The sequence below is a fragment of the Kogia breviceps genome, chromosome 4 (assembly GCF_026419965.1).
Source record: "Kogia breviceps isolate mKogBre1 chromosome 4, mKogBre1 haplotype 1, whole genome shotgun sequence".
Lineage (NCBI taxonomy): Eukaryota > Metazoa > Chordata > Mammalia > Artiodactyla > Physeteridae > Kogia > Kogia breviceps.
In genome coordinates, this window is record NC_081313.1 from 87,390,643 (window position 1) to 87,412,099 (window position 21,457).

The following is a 21,457-nucleotide window of genomic DNA, read 5'->3' on the forward strand; positions in this document are numbered from 1 at the left end:
AGGTGTTCTAAAGACAATTCAGGTTAAAAACAATGCAACATGGCTCAAGTCAATGTATTTGAATATTTTCACTTGAAAGATAAAGTTATTTTAAGAAAAGAGAGGGTCGTTAAAGCATTTTCATTCTGAGACAGTCAAAACTGAAACAGCCTCTGAAGGAAAGCTTCCTTTCTCCTTTGAACTATGAACACTGCCCTGGCGTGATGAAGTGCATGCAGCAGTGACAGACCACTCTGGCTCACTTCCCCATCCTCTCCTGATTTCTGGTTCATGGCTTTGTTTCCCTTCCTAGAAAGGGGGAAACGACCCTCCGTTCATTTGCCACAAGGTCCACAGAACTATTCCAGGGCTTACGGGGACAGTGTGTCACCAGGACAACTGAAATAAACATGAAAGACAGATGTGAAGGCCAGAATTCTTCAAAGGCAAGAGGGTTTGACACTTCATAAATCACGGTGTCACTATGGTACAACAAAAGCTGTTCTCATGTACTGTACTCAGGCTTTCTCCTGCTCTACTTGCTGGTGGAGTCTGTTTACATACTACATCTGGCTCATCACTAAAAGCTTTATAAATGCAATAAATCCAGGAGAGTGAGAAAAGGGCAAGGGCTTCATTCTTGATACAAGAAAGCCCTCTTAATAAATTCAAGGAAACAATTACTAAAAAAAAAACCCAAAAAACAAATCAAAACACAAAAATTTTCTCAGGTATGAAATAAAAATATTTTAAACTTGAACATATATAAAAAATACTTTCAATTTGAACATATATAAGAAAGCATACAAAAAATACATGGTAAGCTGTATGGTTTCAGTTGTATGGCCACTTTTGGTATACTCAAGATGATGGTCTTCTCGAGATAATAGGTACAAAATACCGAGCATCTATTGTTACCTGTGTTCAAATCAACTATTCTGTCTTTTACCTGGTAAGCAGATCAAAACTCCTATTGAGTTTTCTTAAAAACTCAGTGTTTGTTACATGGAACCAAGTAATTCTGCCATTTTAAAATTTTCCTCTGAACAGGTACAGTACAAGAAGACCTAGCCTCATGCATTGTTGGTGGAAATGTAAATTGATACAGCTACTATGGAGAACAGTATAGAGATTCCTTAAAAAACTAAAAATAGAACTACCATATGACCCAGTAATCCCAATACTGGGCATATATACTCAGAGAAAACCATAATTCAAAAAGACACACGGGTCTTCCCTGGTGGTGCAGTGGTTGGGAATCCGCCTGCCAATGCAGAGGACATGGGTTCGAGCCCTGGTCCAGGAAGATCCCACATGCCATGGAGCAACTAAGCCTGTGCACCACAACTACGGAGCCCGCGTGCCACAACTCCTGAAGCCTGCGCACCTAGAACCTGTGTTCCACCACAAGATAAGCCACTGCAATGAGAAGCCCACGCACCACAATGAAGAGTAGCCCCTGCTTGCTGCAACTAGAGAAAGCCCATGCACAGCAATGAAGACCCAACACAGCCAAAATAAATAATTTTAAAAACCAAACCAAAACAAAAAGACACATGCACCCCAATGTTCATTGCAGCACTATTTACAACAGCCAGGACATGGAAGCAACCTACATGTCCATCAACAGAGGAATGGATAAAGAAGATGTAGTACATATATACAATGGAATATTACTCAGCCATAAAAAGGAATGAGACTGAGTCATCTGTAGAGACATGGATGGGCCTAGAGACTGTCATACAGAGTGAAGTAAGTCAGAAAGAGAAAAAACAAGTATCGTATATTAACACATATATGAGGAATCTGAAAAAATTGGTATAGACAATCTTATTTACAAAGCAGAAACAGAGACACAGACGTAGAGAACAAATGTATGGGTACCAAGGGGGAAACTGGAGGGTGGGATGAATTGGGAGATTGTGATTAACATATATACACTATTAATACTATGTATAAAATAGATAACTAGTGAGAACCTACTGTGTAGCACAGGGAACTCTACTTAGTGCTCTGTGGTGACCTAAATGGGAAGAAAATCCAAAAAATAGGGGATATATGTATACATATAGCTGATTCACTTTGCTGTACAGTATAAACATGATATTGTAAAGCAACTATACTCCAATTAAAAAAATAAAAACTTGGCCAAAATAAAGAAGATCTAGCCTTCAAACTATAATTAGAAAATTTTTAGGAATGTGTGAGATCATGTTTCTGTCTGCTAGGTACCATTCATGTCTGCTTAAAACAGAGTTAATTGATAGTAATGACTATAGATCAAGATTTTTTTTTTTTTTGCTGTTTCTTTTAATATATTATCTTTACGGTGATAGTTCTGGGTAGTTAGTAATTTTCACATCCTAGTCATATAGTCATTACAATATTTAAATGAATCATATTGAATAAAACGCCCTTTTTGTCTGTTTTCCAAGCTTCCACCCTCTTAAATTTAGTCCATAAGTATTAACTATCAGATAAATGTAATATGATTTCAATCTAAGTGGAAAATGAATGCATGCCATTTTATCTTTAGACCTATATATTAGTTTTGCTCTCTTTTTCTGATGGATGACTTCATGCAGCAGAAATGCAACTATCAATAATTATTATAGGGCTTCCCTGGTGGCGCGGTGGTTGAGAGTCCGCCTGCCGATGCAGGGGATGCGAGTTCGTGCCCCGGTCTGGGAAGATCCCACATGCCGCGGAGCGGCTGGGCTCGTGAGCCATGGCCGCTGAGCCTGCGCGTCCGGAGCCTGTGCTCCGCAACGGGAGAGGCCACAACAGTGAGAGGCCCGCATACCACAAAAATAATAATAATAATTATTATTATTATATACCTATGGATCCCAATCTTTTCAAGAACAAAAACTCCAACATGAAAGTAGTTGTATTTCTTCTATCTGAACTCTAAAAAATGCTAAATGACAAAAACTACTCAAGGGAAATAACATTTTTATATGAATCTATATTTTACTAATCCCAACAGCATGCATATTTGTTTGAAAAAGAATGGTATATATATATATCTCCAAGACACATTTGCACACAGTTTATAGTCCACCATCGAATACAAGGGGATATGAAGACCCCTTTGAAACATACACAGGTCACCCAGGACTCTGCCCCCCCGAAGCCACTAAAACCTGTGTCCCCCAGCTCTCCCTCATTTCTCCGGTCTCAGTTCAAGTATCACCACCTCAGAGCCATGATCTTCACTGACCATCCAGGCCATTTTAGTAGCTTTCCTCCACTTCCTCTTCTCTATCACATCTGCCGTTTTTATTTACCTTATTTTTTATTCACATCACCACCGTCTCCAATTCTCTTGTTTATTTATTTATTTGAGGGTTGTCTGTTTCCCCCACTCAAAATGAAGCAGGGACTCTGTCTTATTAACCAACAGAAGGGTATTCCCAAAATAGCTAAACAGGACTCACCTAATTTAAAGACCATTTAATTTCCACTGATACAGAATCGACAAGACAAATGAAGACAAGAGACAAAATGCCTTAATTTACCAAGTTAATGTTACTAAGCTCCATTAGTACTGTTAAAAAAAAATCAACAATGGCAAGTCATTACACGGGGTCTGTAAAATTTTACCCTCTTTTTGGTTTGTTCTTACCTTTCTTTTGAAACATTTTATATATGCCAGAGCCCTCCGGAAGAACACCAATCTTGGCATGTTCATTTCCCAACTCCTGATAATGCTATCAATCAGCTCTGAAAACTGGAAATGTGTGCTTGCTTCCTTTTATTTTTAGGAACGAAAGGAAGACATTCAATTTGTTTGTGTTGCGTTTTCTTTAAATGCAAAACAATCTAAGATGTGCTTAAGGCAGTTCCACTGCTTTGCAGCAGGCATACTGCTCACAAATGTGCCTAGCCCTTTGTGCCAATACCCAAAAAGTCTACATCGCTCAAAAGCTCTGGTCCACAAGGGGCCAGCAGGTGGAGAGCAAAAGAATCAGCCATGAGTTTGTGTTTCCTGCCTGCTAAGAAGCAACAAAAGTGCCATAAAGACAATTATGGTTCCAGCCACAGCATCAGTCTGACCAAGAGGCTCTATCATTAACAGAGTACAGAAATCATCTTCAGTACCCAAAGTCTCCAAGCTTGCCATGATGTTCAGAAGGTTTAAAAGTACACTATCTGATATCCCTTCCCCTTATTTCTTTATTGAAATAAATCCCTTTGTAATAACAAATGAGAGTTTCCTTCACCTTATGCAGATGAGTGATGCATGGATGCTTTCACACTTGATTGGTGGGGAAGAAAGACCGTAGCAGAAGCAGACTGTGGATTACCATTTGCAATTAACAAGAGCATATATATCTCCTTTCTTCCAATTCCTTTCACTCTTCTAATAGAAAATAATTAAATCGTGCAACAATTTAAAGTAACAGGTTGGTTTCTGAATATCTAAGGTGGTGCGGGACAGATAGCAATTAAAAGGTTCTTTTTTAACGCCAGTAGTTTGGATATTGAAAGTCAATCTGTTGGGTTCTTCTGTTTTGTAATTCATGTAGTCCATCAACCAAAATAATACTATTTAACCTCTTTCTGCCCAGCCAATCTTTACTGTAGATGAAGTCACTGAACCATGCACGCTCAAACTTAAAAATTACTATGCCTCTTCAACTTGAAGGTACTCACCTATGTTCCTGGCAGACCAGATGTGTGAGCACAAAATTCAGTGGAAGTAACATAAAGGCCATTCTTGGCACCAGCTGTCCCAGTAGGAACAATGACTCAACAGGCAAGAAGGGATATTAATAACGTTAAAACACTGTTGCTTGCCTGATCACAGAAAAAAGGCCCAGAGCAGGGGTCAAATGAGTCACAGCAGAGCAGAAAGTGCTTCAAAACAGGCCAGTGTCTCAGTACATTAAAAATGCAACAACAGCTTAAGGGAGGTGAAAAAACAAAGGGCATTCCACACTGTTTACACATCATCTACTATTCACTACCCATCGACTACTACTGACTTCATTAATAGAAACTTAACTAAATGCAGCCCTAAATATACTGACAATATGCTGAAGATAGAAAACTTTGAAATTATTTGCTTTACTAAAAGCCCAACTGGGTTTTTATACGTTAGATGTAGTTGGACCTCATAATTAAACCCAAGGAGAGGGTCTTGGCATCCTTTCAGGCCTATGGTGAAACAGCAGAAAATCCAGAAGTGCAGAAGGGATACAAGGTTTAACCTGTATCCAAGTATCTTTGCTTATAGTTATGCCACTTTACGTCTTTAATAATTTTTTGGATAGTTTCTTCATATTCGTAAGAGTCACCCTAGGAATTTCAATTGTAAATAATTTATAAAAAAATATTAGCATGTGAGCTCAGTTTTTAATTAAATTCATACTGTTAATGCAGATGAGGCATATTTGTGTGTGTGATACACAAACTGTACTTCTGAACTACATTTTATTAATCTTAGAGTAACAGCACTGCATAAGGGAAAAGAACATGAGCTTTGGAGTTGGAGATACCCTAAAGGGATTTTCTTTCATATCCAGCATTGCAGGACCTCAAACAGAAAAGTTAACCTCTCTGAGTCTCCATTTCTTACATAAAAATGAAGATAACTATACAACTTGTGAGGGTTTGAGATTAATGAGATTGTGAGATTAATGAGGTAATGTATGGGAGAAAGCACAGTTCTTGGTACACAGAGGCTGTGTGGCCAGCACACATCATAGTGGACATAAATGTAGTGCTCACGGCATAATCTCAATGTATGTTGCTTTCTTATCTCTTTTTTCCCTAATTCATATATTAATGTGGATATTTCAAAGTTTTTTTTGAGCAATGAGTACCTCACTGAAATTTGAAGCAATGGGAAGTGCTCTCATTTTCCTAAAACTTATTTCTAAATTTTCTTTCAAAGCTTTTATTTAGTTAGCAATCAAATTTAGATTGCTCTATAGAAGATGTTTATGATGAACATGCAAAAGGGCCAAACACTGCCCAAAAAAGTCAATCAAAAGAAGACAGGAGGGGCTTCCCTGGTGGTGCAGTGGTTGAGAGTCCGCCTGTCAATGCAGGGGGCGTGGGTTCGTGCCCCGGTCCGGGAAGATCCCACATGCCGCGGAGCGGCTGGGCCCGGGAGCCATGGCCGCTGAGCCTGCGCGTCCAGAGCCTGTGCTCCACAACAGGAGAGGCCACAACAGTGAGAGGCCCGCATATCGCAAAAAAAAAAAAGACCTACTATTTTGCTTATAACCATCAGTATAGAATCATAGAAAACAATAGAAATTTATTAGCTTATCCAGAAAGTTAAAAGGACAAACAAGTTATATCATTCTAGAGCAATCCTAGAATCCAGATTCTAGATTTTAGAAGAACACTGCTTTTTGTAATAGTAGATTTCATCTATAAGAGTCAAAGACTCAGAAGAGAAGACTGATCCTGGGTCTAGCTCCATGGGTCTACAGCCAGAGTTGCCTTTTCTCTGCACCAATTCATTCCAACGTAGGGTTTACATGTAAACATTCTTCCTGAAACCAGGACTAGGCTTTACATGGGATTTCTGCTTGCTCTGTCAGGAGAAAGCTAACAGCCCAGACTTGGCTGGACCTGAATACGGACACCCTCTGCCATGGTTATGCTGCTATATTCCACAAGCAAAAGCTATATGAGTTCGCCTTTCTAGAAATCATCCTCATATGTACTTTTATATTCAGTCATGGATTATAAATAGATTCTCTGATTAAATAGTTTCCCAAGTGAAAAGTGTAGAGAGAAGAATAGAACAGGATTTACTTCTGAATGTGAAAGTGCATGATTTTTTGCTACCAGCTACATCAATGGAGTAGCAAGTCATCCCAAGGAGATCAGGAAAGCAAATTCCTAAATAATAAGGTGTTATGGTAAAAAGAGGAGTGTGAGGATAAACTGTAAGTACAATGTGAGATTCTAGTTTCTTCAGTTGTAGTGATACAATAGCTGAGAGTGCCAGAAAATTACTGTCAAGCCATTAGAAAAGCTGCAAGTTATGAAAAGATGGCTTAAAGTGAAAAGAAAGGGACTCTACCTATGCTGTTCTTTTACTATAATGACTGTAGGTACCAGATTTTTTATATAGAATAACCAACTATATTAACTAGAAAATTCAGATTTCTACTTTATTTTCTCCTGAGTAAATCAGGAGAAAATATTTTTGTGCTGGGAAAAATTCAGTTACTTGGGCTTTTAAAATTTTCTAAGTTTCTGACCTGAAAATATGGCCTTAAGTTTTGTCTAAGAACCAGAAAACCCAAAAGTCCCATGTTCTTGTTTTGTTTGCAAGTTGGTTATATTCAAATAAACTTTACTTTACAGTGACTATTTAAGATTCTTCTAGGTTGGGGTGCATGCGTGTGTGTGTGTGTGTGTGTGTGTGTGTGTGTGTGTGTGTGTGTGCGTGTTGGGAGAATGGGATGAGAGAAAAGAATAATCCTAATATGATTATATTGATAAAATTAATTTATCTGTTCTCAAATACATTATCTTATTTTGGATGCACAACCATCTTATGTGGCAGGTAGGAAAGTTTCAGAAGAACCTCATGTAACAGATGTGAAAACAGGTGGAACATGTGAAAGGATACGAGGAAGGTCAGATAATAACGAACAGTGATCACATCAAGCAGCCAGGTTCCATTCCTGCACCCCACCCCCTTAGAACATGAACACCACCAGCACGCTTTCTCTCCCAGAGGTAGACGGTATTCAGAACGTTCTCCACAGATGTTACTTCAAAAACCAAGAAGTAAAATGATTTTCAGGAAACAAGGCCTGGAGGATAAATGGACTAGAGCAAACAGTGTTGGCACCATTAACACAAAATCACACCTCTAAATTGATAGAGGGCTGGTGACTCCACAGAAAGTTACTCGGCATGCTAGTCATCTGTACAACGGAAATACCAGTGTTCACCTCACAGGGCTGCTGTGACCACTGACTGTGAGGACTCAGGAAAACATCCTTCACCCGCAGAGCTCCATATTGAAACTAAGCCAGAAACAGGACCTCTGGTCCTTACTCTCTGGGACGTAAGTTATTATGAGAAAAATAACAATGGCTTTTACTAAGTACCTTATTCATTATTAGGAAACTTTTTTTTTTTGGTCATCACAATCAACGTCAATTTAATTTACTCAGAGCATCTCCTAAGTGCACTTAAAATTCCATGATGTTAAAAAAAAAAAGTAAAATTCCAAGTTTAATAAAAATGAAACGATGAAACTTGCTTGACCACTCAGTTAAACTATGGCAATTTTATGTACTTAATACAAGTCTAAAGGGACAAGAAACCCTCCAGCTAACTTATTCACTTCTATTCTTGGTTGTATTAATACTTCATTAATTTTCTCTCTCCATCTTCTCATAGCTGGAAGGTTCTTCCCAAATACAACAATAAAAGCCATTTGAAAATTAAAATGTGTAGTAATTGTCTCAGTGATGCCATTCTGGTCAAAAGTACTGCAAACTAAATTTAATATTTGAGTTTTATCATAGACAAAGATTTAGGTGTAAAGGGTTACTTTATCATATACAATATGATAGACAGACAGACAGATGAGATATATTCTAGGCTTTTCAGACTGGATCATGACCCATTAATGCGTAGTAGCTTTTTTTTTAATAGAATAGAACTGAATAGAACATATCACAGTTATTTACATGTAGTAAGGGAAGTATTCTTCTATAAGATTTTTGTTTTCATTATGTGTGTATTTGTGTACATGTGTTTTCTCAAACACTTACAAAACAAATTTCTTACTGTGGCTCAGTGTAAAAAAAAAAAATCAGTGTTAAAGAAACACTATCTAGGGTTTTTGTTTGTTTGTTTGTTTGTTTTAAGATTGTTCAGGTTCAACTTATTCTGTTTTCTTAACTAAATTAGATCAGCTGATGAATTATTCTGATATTGGTAGACAAATGGTTGGTACAATTTGAAAAACTAGTCTAAAGCACTGGGATATCAGAGTTAATGGGATTTTTCAAATCATTCAACTCACTGTACTCTGTTCATAGGCTGAGGAAACAGAAGTCTTGAGTGGCAAAGGGCCCTAGAAGCAAGGCTTGTTAATGTCTGTATTAGACTCATTTTATGCATCAGGCCAGATAAAACTCAGGCTGCCACCACTAACTACACCACAGTCCAAGAAAACCACCCGGCAAGAAGAGCCAGCTATGGCCACATACTGTCTAGACGGTACCCTCCGAGGCTCTGGCTTCTCCAGAAGCTGCCTGGGAGAGTATAGGCAGCAGGACTGGAAATGCGTGGGATTTTGACAAGTGAGAGGCAGGAAAAGGCAAAGAGCCAGTAGACGAATTGCTTGCCTTTCCTCTCTGATGGATTGGTCCAAGGCAGAGTGGTTTTGAAATACCATCTTTCTGGTGCCACTCCACATGAACAAGCGACCACTTCTGTTTTGTGCTGAAGCTATATATGGCTGGCTTAATGACATATCACCTTGTAGTGCTTGCCCACCTTTCCTGCCTCGATTCATTTCTTCCACTCACTCTTTTGTTTCCCTGGAATTGCATGGTCAACCATCCCCCTCCCCCAACAAAGTGGTAGCACATAAGTTATTGATTCACGCTCTGCCTCCTAGAAAGCCCAGGCTAAGATAATGTCTTATATACAAATGCTGATTTCACTGTGCATTAGTAACATGGAAAATAAAAAATAGAGTTTTTAGATATTGCTTACACATAGAGGTTGCCTTATATGTTTTCATATCAAGAAGTTTTTCCAGGTAAGTGTAAATTTTATACCTTTTAATCTTAAACAGGGTTAGGATTCATTACAAGCAACTCAATCATGTTCTAGCTTTGGTAATCTAGTTGTAATAGGATAGGTTAGATTATGAAGCAGTAACAACCAACTCCCAAATTGTCATAGCCTAAAACCGTAAGGGTTTACTTCTTGCTCGTACTGTATGCCCACTGCAGGTCGGTAAGGGGGCTCAGCTCACTGGAATCACTCAGAGACTAGGCTGACAGACAGTTTTTCACGTTCATGGTCATGCAGAGGTGGAAAGTAGTATGGCTACTCTGGCGAAGCACATGCTGCTTCTTAAAGCTCCTGACTAGAAGTGACATGGGTCACTTCCACTCACACTTGGCTGACCACAGCTAGTCACATAGTCACACCACATTTCAAGAGGGTTGGAAGCACAATTCTATCACATGTCTGCAAGGTAAGAGAACCAAACCTTTGTAAAAGCCTGAATGCCTAACACAGATAGTGTATGGAGTAAGCTATCTCCACTATGGGAACATTTTATGCTTGGTTTCTAAGCCATTGACTTGCTGAGGTTTTAAATGGGCTATGTAAAATATTGGGGCATTTAAGAACTTACCTTAAAAGCCAAATTAACATACACAATTTAACACAGACATCAAGGTAGAGTGCAAAGACAGAGTGAGAAATCTGGGCTGAAATCCTGGTTATGCCACTTACTAGCGTGATGGCCTCAAGCAAGTCACTTAATGTATCCTGGTCTGGTTCCCACATCTGTAACAGGGAAAACAATATCCACCTTGTAGGTTTGTTGGGAGGATGAATAATAATGGTGATACTGTTCCACATTGGGCCTGGCAGATAGACAGGACACACAGATGAAAGGCAGCTGGCACTGATGACTGTTTTCCAGGAGCTGTGCACTGCCTCTTCTGTAAAGAGGCACCCAGGTGTGTTATAACTTCCTTTTGCCATATTTGTATACTTTACTAATATAGGTGCACCACTTCATAAAGAGAACTTTTAAAATTAAATTTGCCAGTGAATTAGAGCTGTAAATGATTTAGAATTTGACAAGAGGCCCTTTAATAAAGATATTTTTTTAAAGCCCTACACTCAGTTTCAGAAAAGTCAACTATAAAGAGCCAAAAGGGGTGGGGGGGAGTCTCTAACTGAAGTTCATGTGAATTAGTCTGAGGGATCTTGGTTAATTGCAAGCTCACCATGAACCACTGAGACAGGGCTATGCCCTAAAACCTAAGCAATCTTAGCCTTTAATCAAAACCTAGAGTCCAGATCAAGAGATGTAACCTTCGATTTATAGATTATACAGTCAGACAACAGACTATTGCAGTGCTTGGGGGTGTACTCTTGAGAAATTCTCCTGACAAATGTAGAGGGCAGAAAGGATGGTGGGCCTGCAGAAAGCATGACAGATGAGAAATGACTGAAAAAAACTGGAGATGTTTAGGCTGGAAGAAAGATGGTCTCGGGAAACATGATACCTACCCCTCCAATACCTGAAAGGTTGTCATGCAGAATAGATCTTTTCTCTGCGCTGCTCTAGAGAACAGGAGGAGGATGAAGTGGTAGGAATCACCCCTTGACTGTTGGTGAAATCACGGCCAAGCAGAGGCCAGCTGCTGACCCGCTGAGGGTACCATGGCGATTCCAAATGGGCCGGAGCCAGAGCTTAGGATGTTTTATGTGCTTTTTTTCCCAACCCTAAGCATTTATCAGCCTTTGGACGTGCTGTACTTGTTCTAAATAGGCATCTTCTCCTTTCTTTTTTTTTTTTTTTTTTTTTTGGCGGTACGCAGGCCTCTCACTGTTGTGGCCTCTCACGTTGCGGAGCACAGGCTCCGGACGCGCAGACTCAGCGGCCATGGCTCACAGGCCTAGCTGCTCCGTGGCACGTGGGATCTTCCCGGACCGGGGCACGAGCCCGTGTCCCCTGCATCGGCAGGTGGACTCTCAACCACTGCACCACCAGGGAAGCCCGTCCTTTCCTTTTTAATAAAGACATTATAACAATAATAATGTAATGTGCAGGAATTCATTTACACTGCTTATGCTACAGAAATCTTGATTTAGTAGATATCCCTTCAGGTTACAATTTCTGCTGCTGGCTGCAATCTAATAAAGATGCTGACAGTTGTGAATTACTTTACTGAGTCCTACAAATGATCAACTCCAATGGTAAACAGGAGAGAAATAAAAGGTAAAGTAGGTGGCTAGGTGAACAGGGGTGATGCCTGCCTTTTCTGCATAATTTAAGACCTCCTGAAAAGGATGGCAAAGAGGTGCCTCTTGCTGAGGAAGAAGAGAAAGTATATATGGCTCTAAGTTTCAGGACATAGAGGTTAATGGAAAATGGGAACAGCTCTGTTTTATGGGCCCTGCTGAAGATGGATGGCTGGGGAGACAGACAGGAGGAATTATTTCTTATCTAGAAGAAGCTTAGGTTAAGAGATGAAGCAAAGGCAAGTGAATGCACCCGGGACAATTATTAGAGGAGAGCTCTGACTAAAGGTGAACGCCTACTGGGAGATGGGAGACATCTGATAGGTGAAGTCAGTCTTGCCCTGGGGCCATGACCTCATTAATAGTTAAACAACAGCACTGAAAATTAATGACCCACACCTGACTGCCCAGTGAAACGGCACTCCTCCTCACGGCTGTCCGGAAATCCTCGCATGCACATTCCAGCAGGAGGCTGGCCCCTGTGGCTACAGCAATCCCGTGGGGGAACTCGCCGGGTTAAAGGAGTAGTGGCGAGACAGGTGAAGAAACAGGCTCCACCTGGCCTCCACGATTCAACCGGGGCCGAAAGAAGCCTGGAGCTGCTGAGGAGGAGAGACTGACCACACTGAAGGTATTTAGCAAGGAAAAACCATGCAACGGTCCTCTGTCAGGAGAGGACGTGTGGACCGAACGGCACTCATCGGAGTGAGGAAGGCTGGGCACCGCAGTGACCTCCACCCCATCTGCCATATGGCTGGCTGACAAAAGCGATTCGTCAAGCTTCCTGGTTGCCAAATATGTGGGCTTGAAATTGCCAGGTGGAAGGGAGGACATTTTTAAAAAGCAATTTCAACAACTTCCTAATTTTAAATCAGGAGACTTTTCTCCTCCATACACGAGATCACCTAAGGTGCTCACACCACCATTCATGTCTGAGAAAACAAAGACCACCCCTCACCCCAGTCTCCAGGTTGTCTTTCTGCTTCGTGCACAGAGTTTTGAAAATAGAGTACAATAAATTCCATGCAGGACAGCTTACTGCAGCTAAAGAGCTCCTGAGATGCGCATTTTTATTTATTGGGGTCGGGGAAGGGAGGTGGTAATGTTTCTTGTATTGGATGCCTTATACTCTGCAGACCTTTGGGGACTCATCTCTGCTGAATTCTTTAACAGCTGAGATGACAGGGATGTCCATTACCCAAATGGACGGCACTCTCTATTGATCAGGCCTCCACTTAGCGATCTCATCTGTCATCCTATTGTCTCATCTTCACTGCTTTCCATAAGAAGGGGGAATCTTTTTTCAGGTGTTAGAGAGTTAATATACATTCCAGGCACAGCTAAGCAATTAAAACATATAATGAGCAGAACACTTTAGTGCTTCACCTACAGAGAAGCCTGGATTGGGCTTCTCCCTATCTCCAACCCCCCCCCCCCATAGGCCATAGGAAGTTAAAGAGGTAATCCACTCCTGGAAAAGCCCAGAAGAATAACTATAATACTCTTCAAACCTTAGCTGTGTCAAGTGCTTGCTTTGCTTCCATTTCTGGTTTCAGAAACTCATTTTAAAAGATAAAAAGGAATATTACAGGAAGAAAGCCCAAATCCCAACAAAACAAAGGAAGGTCTACCTAATCTGCCAGTTAATCATTTGGGGGAAAGTCTTGCTCTGCATCTAATTAGATCTATGCAGTTAAACATCCATCAAGCATTCGCCTATAAAGAGTATGTTTTATGTAGTTCTCATACGAGAGATTAAATTGGGCATGTGGAAAGCAATGCTGATCCATTTAATGGACTCCCCCAAAATATACATCAGCATCCGTGTCATGGAGCTAGATGGCTTCTTTATCCTTTCCCCAAAATGCAATAACAGAAATAATTAAACATCTCTCAGACCTGAACTGCGTAGTCATTAGGCAACAGTCAGTGACTGGAACCGCCATGAGAGCCTGAACCACACTTTACCCTGGCTTTTCTAGCCATTTTGATTCAGAAAGCTTTCCATATCTGGATCTCCCCTGAGAACCATTTTATGATGCTATAAAGACTGTCAACCAGAGGCAGGAGCTCCCCAACACCTGAGCCACACACAGACTATCAAATAACATTTAATTGCTAGATGACACTGTATGTCTGGGATTGCTTTCTGATCTCCAAATATTATCCATGCAACTGTCTGCAGAGATAAGGTTGTTATGATAACAGGAGATAAAACCAATTAGACCTGGGAGCAGCAAACACTTCAAGATCTTGACTTTCACCAGAGAGTTTGAGGATATATAAACTAAAAGAGGTCTGATGCTATCTCCTGTATGTAAGGAGCATTACTGGAGGCCTCTTTCCTTTTGCATATGTGGGTGAGTGTTTTCATGTAAACACAAGTAAGAGCAAGCAACACGTGCAAATTGCATCAGCTACTACTTACTTTTGCATCTAGTGTTGAAGAGCAAAGATGATAAAGACTGTAAACTAGTTCATTTTTTAAAATACATAATACTGCTTGTGGTTTCATTGATAAGCTCAAGCAGGTTATCCTAAGTGTACTCAGCACAACGTTCTTTCTTTCACATTTCAGAGGCTTTTCTGCTTTTTAGCGGACAAGATTCTACTAGTGTCTCTAGCTGTTTGTACACATATTATGTCTGCTTTGTGATATGTTTGCAGCACCAAAGCTGAAACACCAGGAGGAAGTGCCAAACCTTAACCCCAAGTTGCTTCTGGTGGACCACAGACAAGGAAAAGAGCACTGAATTGGGGCGAAAATGAATAGTACATGTGAGCTCCTCAGAAACCTTATCAAAATCTGACAGCTAAACAGGATACTAGGAAATTTATCAACCAAATGATGTTCTAAAGGAAAACAAACTTGATATAAAGGGAGTGGTATAGCTTCAAAGGGAGCCTGATTCTTCACAGCATGAATTTCTTTCATGAAAAATAAATAAATAAATAAAAGCGTAATGGGGGCTTCCCTGGTGGCACAATGGTTGAGAATCCGCCTGCCGATGCAGGGGTCACGGGCTCGTGCCCCGGTTCGGGAAGATCCCACATGCCACGGAGCGGCGGGGCCCGTGAGCCATGGCCGCTGGGCCTGTGCGTCCGGAGCCTGTGCTCCGCAACGGGAGAGGCCACAACAGTGAGAGGCCTGCGTACCACAAAAAAAAAAAAAGAAAAAAAAAAAAAGAAAAAGCGTAATGGAAGTTTGTCACTAAGGAAAACATTCCATTTTCTTTGTAAAAATGACTTTCTATACTTATTGTGAAAAAATATGATATACGCTCCTACACGTATGCTTTTCTGAGAAAAAGGAGGGAAAAATTAGGACCTATTTCATTTAGCACTCTCTCAGACCTGGGGTATATATAGAGAGGATAATAACTTGTATTGTCCAAGAGAGGAGGGAAATAGCAGAGTGGCATTCAGTAGTGGTGGGTGGGTAGGTGAGTAGAGGGCCGCAGACTTAGAAAGGAAAATAAATATCACGTGTAACAGGTGAACAATGATTATTGATAGAGACAGGAGAAAAGAGGATGGAGGCCTAATGACCCCCACATAACAAACAGCATAGTGTACAGTTTAAAAAGAAAGTAATTTACCAGTAGTATCAGACAAATAATATTGAAAAACTTCTATATAATTGTCTTATAATATATGGGTCTGACTGCACTCTTCCTAAGACTATGATGACTCTAAAGGTAAAATACAGAACAAATAGAGTCAAGAATGAAGACTGGAAAATAAAACTAGTAGAAAGTTTGAAAAGTTTAATACTGATCTTCATTACACAAGAATATCTTACAGAGAACAGAAACTAGGCATTCTAAATTCAAGAAAATATAAAGTTCTCTCATAGCAGCACAAATAATTTTTACCAGCAATAAGAAGAAATTTCCAGATTTAGAAAAGTTATATGCAGAGAAAGTAGTGTCTGGTCTATTTTCTTACTCAGTGACAGTTATATCTCAAGGTCCTTTTGGACTAAAGACTTAGCAATTAGTTTTAGTCATGAAGATCATCATTATCATTGCTCACAGTTAACACTGCTGGAACAGCCACTGCGTGCAAGGTCTAGAGGAAATGCTAATATCGCCTGTTCTGCAAATAGCCAGAAGTCCTCACTCAGTGTCTAGTCTAAACTTCTTGTCTGGCCGGGAAGTTCCTATTTCATCCTCTGAAGTCTTTTCTTACTCTTTCAAGGCACACTGCATACTGTCTTCGCCTCTGACTCCACAGCATCTTCTACATTCCTCTTCCCACTAGCCAAGCCCTCTTCCATGGCAGAGACCACTGCTTGAGCAAGTCTGCACACTTAGCACAGTGTACCTCACATGGAGAAGGTATTCACTGAGCTTCTAGTATGACTCAGATGACACCATATAGTTGTTCCACTCTCCCTGTTCCATTTCTTTGCAACATTCCTACTGCCAGAGAAGCAGCTGGTTAAAAAAGACACTAAATGATAGCATGTGGCAATCGTCAAATAACCTGCTCCTTTCAAACTACTCACCGATAGCAATGACGGGCTAACTCTCTACACAAAAAAAGAGATCCTGATTTAATGGGGGCAGAGCCCAAGTATTTGAATTATGAGGGCAACTCAGGTGATTCCAATATGTAACTAGGGTAGAAAATTACTGACAAAGAATTATAACTTCATCAAATTCTTTTCTTCATTTCCTACCATAAGCCACTCAACTGCATCTTTATATTACTTATGGCCAAGTATATTGTTAATAAAAATTATTCAATATTTTAAAAATTTATTGCAAGCACACTTAGAACACTGCTTATAATCTATTATTATTATTTTTTTCGCTATGCGGGCTTCTCACTGTTGTGGCCTCTCCCATCGCGGAGCACAGTTTCTAGATGCGCAGCCTCAGCAGCCATGGCTCATGGGCCCAGCCGCTCCACGGCATGTGGGATCTTCCCAGACCGGGGCATGAACCCGTGTCCCCTGCATCGGCAGGTGGACTCTCCACCACTGTGCCACCAGGGAAGCCCATATAATCTATTATTTTTAATGGATAGTCAACATACCAACCTTGAAATGATAGATAGCATGACAAAATTCTTAAGTATTTCTTATTAAAAATACATAAAAATATGTAAAACAGATGCTCAAAAGTCTTCCAATCAGCATACTAGTATATTAGTCAAAGAAAAATTTTTTTCAGCACTGTCAGCCAGGTATGATTCTCAGTTTGGATATACAGAGAACACAGAGTTCCCTCAAGGAACTTATACTCAGTGGAATCTAAAAAAAAAATTTTTATCAGTACATTGGTTTACAATTTTAATTGTAACACCTGCCCATCCATAATCTTACTGAATATTCGTGATAGTTCTGTGAGAGATTATGATCATTTTACCAATGACGAAACAGGTTCAAAGAGGTAGAGTAATTTATTTAGCTCACAGAGTTATTAGGTAACAGAGCCATGCAAGTTTCTGAATGCTTTCCTCTAAATCCAGGGACAAACATCATGCTGCATTACTGTGTTGTATGCAAAGAGATTCAACTCTGGTCCTAAGACCTCAAAGGAGGCTGCAATCTACTTATGGAAGGAAGCCAGACACATGCAAATGATTAGAATATAATACACTGCAGTATTTGCAAATACTAAGTAAATGACAGAGGAAAATCAGCTGTCCTACAGGGTTGCAGAGAAGGAGCAGATTGAGACTAGCAAAGTGGGGAAGGCTTTTCTTATAGGGTGGACCCTGGGCTGAGTCTTAAAAGGATGGGTAAAGCTAGGTAAACAGGAAGAGGGGGGGCAGAAACTCTACAGATGATGTGTCTCACTCTAGTCAATTTGAAAAGTTCAGGCTAAAAACAAATCCACATAGTATGCATCACCAGTTTTCATTTAGGATATAATTTGAGGCCAAGAATACTTTACCACTATAGCCAAGTTAACTCAATATAAGGAAACACCTGGATTCCTCTCTCCAATGTATCCATTCATATGTTTTCTTGAGGAAAAAGTTAACAAATTAATCATCAAGGTGTTGACTGAGCCTCTACTATGTGCAAAGTACTGTGCTTACCACTCTGAGAAGTACCAAGCACTGTCTTCACTCTCCAGTAGTTTACAATCTCATTGAGCACAGACACAAGAATGTAGATGCTCTACTTAAATATCACATGACTAAGAAACCTAAGGGTGGTCTGCACAGTTAAGTGTAATGAAGGTGTAGAGGAAGACTGAGATGTAGAGGAGCTGGAAGATGGGATGGCAGTCCTGGCCAGTTAAGAGCACAAGCAAAGGTGACAGGGATGGGATGAGTAAAATGTATTCAGTAAATTCATCTGACAGACTGTGTAGGGTCTACTCTGTGTAAAGCACTGGAGATACAAATTTCACCAAGAATACTGTAGCAGGAATAGAAGGTTCAAGAAAACATGAAAGGTCTTCCCTGGTGGCGCAGTGGTTGAAAATCTGCCTGCCAATGCAGGGGACGTGGGTTCGAGCCCTGGTCTGGGAAGATCCCACATGCTGCGGAGCAACTGGGCCCGTGAGCCACAATTACTGAGCCCGCGCGTCTGGAGCCTGTGCTCCGCAATGGAAGAGGCCGCAATAGTGAGAGGCCCGCGCACTGCAATGAAGAGTGGCCCCCGCTTGCCACAACTAGAGAAAGTCCTTGCACAGAAACGAAGACCCAACAGAGCCAAAAATAAATAAATTAATTTTTAAAAATTTTTTAAAAAAAAGAAGACATGAAATAGTCACTCTATGTTATGTTCATAATTTTGTATTCCATCCATAAAGTCCTGACTCAGCTTCAATGGTCTGGGTGTAGGGGTTTGGGGAGAACATGCACCTTTTCATGCAGTAGATCCTTTGAGGCAATCAGCTTTTCTCTATTGTTAGGGCTGCCCTGCTTTGATATGGTTTCTGCATTTCTGGCTTATAAAATTAACAACTGCACACATGGTTGCCACTATTACAACATTCACAGTTTTCAAGGCATCATACACAGAATGTACACTAATGACAAGGCAGACTTTAAAATCCCATTCATACCCAGGAAAGCCATGCCTAACCGACACATCCTTGGGAGCTGCCTGGGAGACACTGTGTTCTTGTACTGTGGCCCTGATCATTTTCTCAGAAAGATGATCATGCCTTCCATGCCTGGACTGTTTTAAGGCCACATGTGCTAACTGAAATTACGGTGTTAAGAAGAGCTGCACCACTTGTGAGGGGAGTGGAATGCTAAGGGCTTCTCCCAGCTCTGTATCCACAAGGGGCTCCCCTGCTCCTCTGAACAGGAGAACTGGAAGCAAGAGCAATAGAAAACACTAACTTCAGCCTGGTTGAGGTAATGTTCTTAATCCACGACCACCAGAGGTGTGGAGACTGTGCTTGGAAGGGAAGTGAGCTTTTGCAGCGGGGGAGAGGGGAGCGGGATCACCTGACTTTGAAAGCTCTTAAAAGGATTCAAACCAGTCCACATACCATTGGAGGCAAATTCTGCTTAAAAGGAAAAGGCGGGAGTGGGGGCAGGGGCGGGGGGTGTAAGGGGGTGTCACTGAAAGAGGCTTGTGGATGTGGCTTTTGAAATCACACCTCAGCCAATGGATTCTGGCCTCAGACTACACACAGGGATTGTTAAGGTGATAACAATTTCTGCATTTCACGCAGAAATGCTCATCAGCTTTTCTTTATCCATGACCTTTCGTTCTGGGTGATTCTGAGGGGGTGAGGGAATGTTAACTCCTTAGACAGATGATCTGACAGATGGACTCAAGGGAGGTAAGGCTCCATCTTGGGGGTGAGTAGGGAAGAGAACAAGAGACAAAAAGCAGATAAGAAAAACACAAAGGGCATGCCACTCCTTAAGCTTTATGAATACACACAATCATGCCTGTAACTAAGATACATAGTCAAGAAAAAAGAAGCATAAAGTAGTATTCTAACAGATAAGCTAAAACCAGGTTGAGAATGCATGACAAAACCTGTTTATGAAACAGCTACTATTTTAAAAATCCGATTTATTCTTTCACATATTTAAAAAAGGAAAAAAGTCTTATTAAAATGAAATGGATGTCAATGAAAAAAACTGATTACCTTCAACTTTTTTGCCCTAACTTTATGAAAACATGATTGCAAAGAATACGAGCAGGTTCAAGAAATAGTGTAAACGTAGCATACACATGAAAATGCCCATCAGTGAGGCAGTCCAAGATGTGGAAAGCTAGTCACTTTTGCTAAAAATTATGAAAGTTAATAAAGATAACCCAATACTTTCAGATGCTTTAAGGCTATGAATTTGTAAGAGCTTTATTAAAAGAAATTAGGCAATCAGTATACATTCAGAACCTTCAAATGTTCATAGATTTTGACCAGGAAAGTCTGATTCTGGGAATCTACCCTAAGGAAATCATCAAAATATTGATAAAGATTTCTGTTTAAAAGCTTTAATCAAGAAAAAATCTTTATAAAGATTTTAATGATATGTATAATTATACTATTAACTGAGAAAAATTAAGTTGCAGAATTTTATTCACAATATGATCACGACATAGAAACAAACAACAAATCAATGCTTTTCATATGTATACAGAAAAAATACCGGAAGTTAATGCACCAAAACACTAATAACAATCATCTATGGATTCTCATTTTACTTCATTAGAATTTTACAAATATGTTAGAAATGATAAATATAATTAGAAAAAAAAGCAATCAAAGTCTACAACTCCAGAAACAGCAATAAAAAATTACCACAAAGCTACTCCATGAATTATTTATGAAGGAATAAAAAATTAGATTAGAGCAGATATGGTCAATCCTCTAAGACAACATAATATTGACCTGAAACTTACATTGGTTATAGATTATACAGAGAGGCCAGGTGGTAATGTCTTGCCATTTGTCTATACACACATGCCCAGATTAAGGCAGGCATACCTCAGCCTCAAACCCAACAAACTGTAAGAAGGAAAAAATAATAATAATAATGTTCTAAATTGCCAGAAGCCAACTACAGATTTTGTACTTGATAAGATGATAGGGAAAAATGAAGAGCTATCTTTGGAGAACTTGACTGAATTCCATTTGGGGAATTTTCATGGCTGAACTGTAGAAACAGGCCAGCCAACATTTTAATTATTCTCTCGGTTCTGCTGGTATATTCAGACACTTAAATTATTTTTGTACTGTAAGTGTTTGCTAGATAAACTCTAGTTTTACTTTTTTATACATCTCTGTTGTTATAGTATAGAGTGACCATCCTTTAAACTCACATGTTTTCCAGCAAATGATATATTGAAAAAATACACTGAAAATTCTTCATGAAAAATTAACTTTCCAAAAAAATACTGTTAAAGTCTGATTACACCCAACCCCTTCTATTTCCCATATGCTCAAAGAGCTGAGCACACACCGGGGCCACACTTTAAGGAAAAAAATAAAACTTTGTCACACACAGAACATCTTTTCAAATTCTGTCCAATTTAAAACTTTTAATATCATAA

The 21,457-nt window shown here is 39.9% G+C and overlaps 1 protein-coding gene across 2 annotated transcripts in view; it reads right to left on the bottom strand.

Moving 5' to 3' along the window:
* EFNA5 (ephrin A5) overlaps positions 1–21,457 on the bottom strand; it is a 284,025-nt gene that overhangs the window by 138,492 nt on the left and 124,076 nt on the right. The gene's annotated exons all lie outside the window — the stretch shown is intronic.